At 54.2% G+C, this 8,816-nt stretch overlaps 1 non-coding gene across 1 annotated transcript; it reads right to left on the bottom strand.

Annotated features, from left to right (window-relative positions):
- Window positions 1–5,019: 5,019 nt before the first annotated feature.
- TRNAG-UCC (transfer RNA glycine (anticodon UCC)) lies at window positions 5,020–5,093 on the bottom strand. The gene has a single exon. It is a non-coding gene; the product is annotated as a tRNA-Gly (tRNA).
- Window positions 5,094–8,816: the final 3,723 nt, after the last annotated feature.

Below are 8,816 nucleotides of genomic sequence, written 5' to 3'. Positions count from 1 at the left end.
TCCCTACACCTATGCCTGTATCAAATCCTAAGTTAATGTATGGACAGACATATCAGATATCTGAATGCAATCTGATTGGTCAGGGGGAGGGTGGTTAGTGATTTCATTTTCTCATCCATTTCTGTTCTTGGGAATCACAACGCTGTTTGTGCAATAATGACAACAATCTCGATGATATGATGATGATGAAGATTTTTATCGGTCAAACTTCAATAACGTATGGGAAAGGAGTGAGTGGAACTCTGCTGCACTAGAAACTGCACTCAGGGTATGAGAAACGATCAAATCCAGAGGCATTTGAGGATAAACGCAAAGAAATGCGAGCTCTAAACAGGGCATGGAAAATGTAGATGGAAAATGTAGACACCAATGGGGCCACATATCAGCAACATCGGCCTTCCAGGCCCCGAGAGCATCCGGCAGCATCTGATCATCTCAGCTTCCTGAGAGTCAGTCTAGCTCTTCCCCGCCATGCCCACAGCTCTCAAACAGGAATAGAAACCCCTGGATCTGTGTGTATGCAAATGTCCGTCTTCCTAAAACACAAAACCCTGCTCATTTAAATACTGAATTTCCTCAGCTATAGGTGTTTCTCAAAAAGGCAACTTAGACCAGTTTCTACACGTGGTGCTCGAGGTCACTTGGAGCTTTCGTTTTCTGTAGGGTAGGATCCAGATGGGATTTCCAGAGCCACAGCCATCTCAGTGCACCGCTGTCCCCGCCCACAGTCCGGGCAGGGGCGGTCAAGCTAGCGGTCAGCACTTTGAAGTCACAGGTGGACAGCCCAACTCCAACCCTACCAGCCCTGTGCTTCTGCAAACATATTTCACCCTTGTGACCTCAGGTTTTCGCATCCATAAAATGGGGATTTTTCCAGAACTTTCCTCAGAGGGGCACGGTGAGGATTGAGAGAAATACACACACTCAGCACAGCGCCTGGCAGCCAGCCGGAGGCACTCACTCACTCCTGGCTCTCACCATTACTCTCATTCAGGAGTCACCTCATCTGATAGATTCGTCTGAGGTCTTCACAGACCACGTGTGCCTAGGTGGCAAGGGAGGGCACACTTGTAAGTGAACAAATGCAGCTCAACCCTGGCTGACATGCAGATCACCTGGTTGCTTCAAAACACCCAGACGTCCCGGTCCCTCCCAGCGCAATTATCAATATACCCGATTCACTGCGGGTGGGGCGCTGGCACAGCTGTTTTGTGAAGCGGAATCCAATGTGCCACTGGCCTGGGGCACATCTAACTCAGGCGAGAGCAACCAGTGATTTCTCCTCCAAACCCCCAAGCCCGAGAGAGCGTGAGGCAGGAGCCTTTCTTCATCTCTTTAGGGCATGGTTCAGCAGCTCCTTTTGGAACCGTCAAGCACTCTCTGAGTGACAGGCAGATGGCAAGGAGTTGCCCGGCTCTCTGCCCTCCTGCTCGGCCTGGTGATTTCCTGCAAGGCAGTGGAGTGGACCAGCTGAGCGCCTGCCCGGCAGAGGCCACTGGGAAGCACCTGCCCAGCGCGGGCAGTGACACTGATGGGCCGGCAGTGAACACAAGTCCCCGGGCGGTCCCTGCCCAACCTCAGCCTCCTTCCCATCATCTGAGAACTCCCTGTGCGTCCCTGGCGCAGTGACAGCAGACAGGCCTCCGGGAGCGGCACTGATTTCAGAGGGCGTGAGCCCAGCATCTCTGGAGGAGGCGGGTGTAAACTGCAGGAGGACCACACCTCTGAGCCTGAACCCCCGCAGACCCTCATCTGTGAAACGGGCATAGCCCTCCCAGCAGAGGGGCTGGGAAAGTGCCCTGGGCCAGGCTCTCAACCAACGTGGCAGGCGTTGCAGTTGGTGTGAAATGCCACTGAAGGGAGATATGGGGGCCACCCTTCGTGCGTGAAACTCAACCCTCCTCCCCGCAGCACGCAGGCTTCCAGCCCTGTTGCCTCCACCTCGGCCCCAGAGGTGAAGCGACAGCTGCTGAGGAATCTGCAGGGCTGCCCGGGACCAGGGTGCCCTCCCTCCCCAGAGAAGGTAGCAGCACCATGGCGCTCAGCCTGGCTTTGCCTGAGAGGAGAGGGGCTTGCTGGGCCCTTTGCAATACTCTGGCCTGCCTGGAGGTCTCACTGCAAGACTGTTCAAAGGCCACACACTGCTCTTCCATCTCCATTCTTTTTTTTTTTTTGCAGTATGCGGGCCTCTCACTGCTGTGGCCTCTCCCGTTGCGGAGCACAGGCTCCGGACGCGCAGGCCCAGCGGCCATGGCTCACGGGCCCAGCCGCTCCGCAGCATGTGGGATCTTCCCAGACTGGGGCATGAACCCGTGTCCCCTGCATTGGCAGGGGGACTCCCAACCACTGTGCCATCAGGGAAGCCCCTTCCATCTCCATTCTTAAAGAACCCTCAACAGACTCTGCCTGGGCTTCAATCCAAGAGTCCCCATTTTTATCACACTGACAGGTGGCTAAGAACCTTCCGTGACTTAGCCACAGTAACACCTGGAACCCTCTCAGTAGGCTTTTGGGGTTGATGCTACTCTTATCCCCATTTTACAGATGAGGAAGGTGAGGCATGAGGGGGCAGCTACCTTGCCCAAGGTCATGCGACAGAACCGGATCTTGGAGCCTCAGGGGTTCCAGAGGCCAGGCTCTCCCGTGCGACACTATGATGCCCTGGTTCCAGGGTTGTTCCTCCTTTGATTCCTCCCTTCGGTCACCTACATTATCGGGCCCCTGCTCTATGCCAGCCCGGGGTGGGGCAGGGGGCAGAGAATCTCCATGGGTAAAGACAATCCACCCTCTCAAGAGCTCACCTAATCCAGATATTCCTAAAGCCCTCAGAAACAACCCCAGACAGATCGAGAACTCGTGAAAACCCTGCTAAGCAGCGAGGAGTGGGGCCACCTCCCGCAGGGGCTGGGCACAGGGTGGGGGCCATGGGGATGGGCTTCAGGGGGCAGCCTGGGAGGCCGGGCAGACCTGGGCGTGAATGCCATCTGCTCGCAGACGTGTTGTAAGCCGGGCTCACCCCTGTCTGGTCCTCCTCTGCAGAGCAGGGATGATGAAAGGACCCCCTCCCAGAGCGGCTCTGAGGGGTAAATGAGAAAGCGTCTGCAGAGCACTCACAGTAAGCCAGGGGGCACATCTGCACAACCAGATGCCAATCTGAGGACTAGAGCCACAGGTGGTCTGACTCAGAGGGCTGCTGGGCTTCTGGGTGGGGTGGGGAGCCCTCGAGAGATCCCAGAAGGTATCTAGGAGGGGTCTGTGCCTGAGAAGGATGGGCAGGCTTTAGGTAGGTCAGAAGCTCCCAAGCCGAGGAGAAAGGCATGAATCAGGGTAAGGAGGTAGGAGAGCCAGAGGATGGGGCTACCACCTGGCTGAAGCAAACTACAGGCTGGAGACTTGAATGACTAGTATAGGGAAGAACGGCTTTCAGCAGATTTCACAACAGACCGCATGACAGTATAACTGCCCAATGATAATTGAATGACTGAATGAGGGAATGCCAAATCATATCAGCAGAGGCAAATAAGGAAGGTGCACTTATCAACTTACAACTGCAGGCCCTAAATAGAGTCTGGGAAAGCCCTTGCCTGGGACAGAATGGGATTCCCTTCTGTGTTAGGCTCTTAGGGGCTCCTAGGTAACAAATGACCACAAACCAGGTGGCTTAAAACAACAAAAAATCAATTCTTTCACAGTTCTGGAGGATGGAAGTCCAAAATCAAGCTGTCAGCCGGGCCATGCTTTCTCAGAAGGCTCTAGAGAAGCATCCTTGATGGTCTCTTCCTAGCTTCTGGTTTGCTGGCAATCCTTGGTGTTCCTTGGCTAGGAGATGCAGAGTCCAATCTGCCTCCATCCTCACATGGCCTTTGTCCGTGTGCGTGTGTGTGTGTGTGTGTGTGTGTGCGCGCGCGCGCCCTTTCTCTTATAAAAACACCATGCACTGGACTCAGGGCTCACCCCACTCCAATATGACCTCACATTAACTCGATGGCATTGGCAAAAACCCTACTTCCAAACAAGGTCACACTCACAGGTACTGAGGGTTAGGATATGAAAATACCTTTACGGGGTACACATTCCACCCACTATACCTCCTTCACCACAACCTCCCAGATATGTTCCCCTGGTCAGCTTTCACCTAAACCAGCGTCTGGGTTAGCTCTCACCTCCCAGCATCTTCAGTTAACAGGGACACATTACAGTCCCTAACGCAGAATCCCTGACGGAGCAAGGACACACAGCACATCTGTAAGACCAGAGAGGCTGCACGTGCCAGCCTGGCCCTCATCTCTGGAAGTCTGAGCTGCTGCATTCACAACAACAAACAAACCAATCTGAAGAGAGAAGTCATTCATAAGACCAAGCACAGAAGGGATAAAAGAGTTTTCAATGAAGACCCTACCACTGTGTCCCCAGACCCATTTTTCTCCTCCTAATGGTATTTTTTGAAAGGGGGCCACCCCACCCCACAATGGGCCCCGAGCTCTGCACTCAAGAGGCACCCAGATCCAGGGTGTCTGGACAACAGAGGTCCCCAGATCTGCACCTGTTAGAAGGGACAGTTGAGCACAGAGCCTGTTTCCTAAGAGAACAGGTGGGCAGGTATCACAGACAAAGGTGTGTATGCACTCCTGGGTGTGCGTGCACTCCTGGGTGTCTGCCAGAGCCTCCGCCTGGTTTCTGAAAGATCCCGGACTTCTCCCCAGCCGCCATTTGGAAAACTCCATGGAATCCGTTTATCCAATCAGCCAGGTAGTCCTTCCACAGAGATTTCTCAAGCCCCACTCTCCTGCTCTCCTGTGTGTGACTGCTGGCCGGGCGCAGACGTGAACAGAGGACAGCGTGGAAAGTGACCAGGTACTCCAAGGTCAAGGGATGCCAGGCCTGCAAACCCCAGAGCAGCCTCGCAAGGAAGCGCCCAGGCATATCCACAGGCATCAATAAATGTTAGTTGTGGCAAAGAGAGCAGGGAGATGTTTTTTTTTCTTTTTTGGCCACACCACAGGGCATGTGGGATCTTAGTTCCCCGACCGGGGATCGAACCCGCGCCCCCCTGCAGTGGAAGCGCAGAGTCTTAACCACTGGACCATCAGGGAAGTCCAAAACGAGAATTTTCTAGTCCATAAACGAGGCTTCCATGTGCTCACAGATTTCCCATCGACCCTGCGGTGTGACCTTGAGCGAGTTTCAGAAGCCCCGAGCGCGAGCTCCTCTCCCCGCCCAGATGTGTGAGCCTGAGATTGAAAGGAGTCTTGCAGCACGTGACACTTTTCCTTTTTGTCTTTATGGAAGGTGTAGCAGTGACCAGGGAAGCTTCCCCTTCCTTAGGAGATGTCTCCAAGTGGGCAGGGAAAACACAGTGTGAACCCTCCCTGAAGTGGCCTCGTTCTTAGCAGGGCCACAGAGCATGCTCTGGACCCAGCCGGACCAAGCTGCATGTCAGGGGCTGGGCAGGGCCACGTGCAGACCCTGTGGTTCGGTCCGGATCACACACCTTGTGGTGAACGGCCCATCTTCTCAGGGTGGCGCCCACCCTAGCCTCTGCCATTTATCTTCCTTTCCACCAACAGTGTGTTTCGAGGCTACTTTGTGCCCCAGATTGGGACCTGGGGGATGGGGGGAGAGGGGAGGAAACAGAGACCCAGGCTTCATGGACTAATCCCAGGGTCCTCCCCTCCCTTGACCCCTCCACTGAGCCCGCTGGGAGCTGACCTCCCTGCCTCCTGATTCATTGCCCAGTTCATTCCTTAACTCCCACTGGAGGCTTCAGGTCTGGTTTTCCATGGGAGGAAAGGCCCTGCCCTCCTTCTGACCTCTGCCTTTGTCACGGTGGGTGGATGCCCATCTCTGTAAAAAGCACACAACCCACAATCAGCCCGGGGTGATGTCCCAGGAGCCTCCAGAAACAAACACTCATTACCCGAGGAGCTGTCACAGTCCCACCCTCCAATTAGCCTGCCAAAGCAGGCATCCGCGGCCTACTGGGGGGTCCCCTTCTGGGGGTGAGGGGCCTGGGGCTCGGGCTGGCTCAGTCAGCCAGCATACCTGCCGTGGATCAGGGACCTGTGATGGAGCGAAAGGAGTCTGAGCACGTCCCAGGGAGAGAAAGGAGGATGACACTCTGATGTCCCCACCAGCAGGGTTTACCTGCTGTGAACCTAAAAGAGACAAGGTCAAACTCAACAGACAAGGGCTTTCCATGAAAGTCCTTCCTACACCCTGCTATGCAGCCACGAGCCAAGGAATGCCTGTAGCCGCCTGTAGCCACCAGAAGCCGGAAGAGGCAAAGAAAGGTTCTCCCCTAGAGACTCTGGAGGGTGCACGACCTTGCCAACACCTTGACTTCAGAATTCTGGCCTCCAGAACTGTAAGAGAATACATGCCCAGGGTTTTAAACCATCTAGTTTATAGTCATTTGTTTCCGCAGCCACAGAAAACTAATATGGGGGCCCTCGCCTCCAGCGTAGGAAGGAAGCCCATGCCAACTCAGGATGGAGGTGTGAAGCCCAATGGGGTCGAGAGCATCCTGAGAACCTCCATCGTCTGATTCCGGACCCATCGGTGCCTTGGGTTGTGGGCGGCTGTACCTGCGAGGTGAGAATGGGGCAGGAAAAGGCACGGCCACCTTTGAATGAATGAACTGCTGCCCTCCGCTCTGACATGAAGAGCAGGCCCACCGTGGGGGACAAGGCCCCCCGTGTCTGGAAGGATAACCAGAGAAAAAGGCTCCTGGCAGACGCTGCTATCCTCAGACCCGGTGCAGGCACACCTTTCTCCGCCCCCTTCTGCCACCCCAACTGCTGTGCTGTACCCTGCTGGTCCCACCGCCCTGTCTCTTACACCTGTGGCTCTCCTTCCCCAACTCTGGCCCGGTTTTCCCCTCCACTGGCCGTGAACTCCTTGACAGTGGGGACACATCCACTCTCCACTGGCCCCCAGCCCTCGACGAGAGTTACTGGAAAGAGACTCCAAAGATGTTTTTAATCTAACTGCTCACTCCACATATGTGCAAACTGAGGGCCACAGAAGTGGAGTGAACGGCCAGGACTGGGCCAGACCCAAGACACCCAGACCCAAGGCCTCGCTGCCTCTGCTTCCAGCCAACTGGACTCCTTGCTCGATCAGCTTCCTCCCTAACAGATGGTTCCCTGAAGTGCCTCCAAGTGCCTAAAAAGGTCTGGCACATGGTAGGCGCATGGCATGTATCCGCTGAATGAACATTTCTTAAATGAACCCAGAACTGGGGAGAAGCAGGGAGGGGGTACGAAAAATTGGTCTTAATATTGTAAATGCTGCTCAAAAACAGGGACAGACCTCTGGGTGGAAAAATAACGACTATCGAAGGGTACCACTTCCCTCTGGGCTCGGACTTCTGGGAACTCCTGGGAACTTCTCTGCCACGTTTTCCTCTGAGAAGGCAGGAAAGGCTGAGAGGAGCAGGACTGAACGCCGTCCAGTAACAACTGTGATACAAATCACTGCATTCATTCACTCACCAAGCATTTACCAAGTCTTACTAGGTCCCAAGACCGAGAGAGACACGAGGGGCCCGTAGACAGCAAACCCCTCGCTGCCGGCACAGAACGCACAGTTGAAAGGAAGAGCAGACAGTTACCAGGACTTTTCTAGTGGCGCAGTGGTTAAGAATCCACCTGCCAATGCGGGGGACACGGGTTCGAGCGCTGGTCTGGGAAGATCCCACATGCCGCGGAGCAACTAAGCCCGTGCGCCACAACTACTAAGCTTGCGCTCTAGAGCCCATGAGCCACAACTACTGAGCATGTGCACCACAACTACTGAGCCTGAGCTCTAGAGCCTGTGAGCCACAGCTACTGAGCACATGCGCCACAACTACTGAGCCTGAGCTCTACAGCCCGTGAGCCACAACTACTGAGCATGTGCACCACAACTACTGAGCCTGAGCTCTAGAGCCGGCGAGCCACAGCTACTGAGCCCGTGCACCACAACTACTGAAGCCCGTGTGCCTAGAGCCCGTGCTCTGCAACAAAAAAGAAGAAAACGCAATGAGAAGCCTGCGCACCACAACAAAGAGTAGCCCCTCCTCGACGCAACTAGAGAGGAAGCCCGTGCGCAACAATGAAGACCCAATGCAGAAAAAAAAAAAAAATAAAAAAAAAAAAAAAAGACAGTTACCAAAGCAGATGGTGAGGGATGGAGGGGAGGCCAAGACCCCAGGACAACAGAGAAGGGTCAGCCTGGCGCAGGGGTGGGAAGGCTGCCTAGAGGTGGTGGCAGATCCCAGAACTTGAAAGACACCTTGATAAGGAAGATAGACCTTCCAGGCCAGGTGAGACCCTGATTCTGAAAGAGACAGAGAGGAGCAGTGAGCTGGGTCAGACCTGGATCCCACAAGTCAAAGGTCCACGCTCTCCCCTGACCACCCCAGTGGAGATCAGACACCAGTCACCCCGCTGTAAGTCTCAGCCTGTTCCTCGGTAAAAGCAGGACACTAAAATGGAGAAGATCTCCCATAAGACAGGAAAAAAAACCCACCAAAACCCAAGTCTGGAATTTAGGAGATCCAGGTCCAAGTCCCTAAGAGGGCCTTTGATCTTTAGCCTTCTTATCTACAAAGTAAGGTCAGAGAAAAACTGGATGATCTTCAATGATGCAGCAGAAGTTAAAAAAAAAAAAAACAGTAAAAAAATCAGTGAGTTAATTACGCCCACCTCAAGGCGCTGGCTTAAGGATGAAGAAGGAAAATAAGGGTTAAAAATCCATCAAACTGGATACTATACACAGAGAATCCTAAAGATGCCACCAGAAAACTACTAGAGCTAATAAATGAACTCGGTAAA

The sequence above is a fragment of the Lipotes vexillifer genome, unplaced genomic scaffold, assembly GCF_000442215.2.
Source record: "Lipotes vexillifer unplaced genomic scaffold, Lipotes_vexillifer_v1.1 scaffold84, whole genome shotgun sequence".
NCBI lineage: Eukaryota > Metazoa > Chordata > Mammalia > Artiodactyla > Lipotidae > Lipotes > Lipotes vexillifer.
The sequence above is the reverse complement of the archived record's forward strand: the minus strand, read 5'-3'. Positions and strand labels throughout refer to the sequence as shown.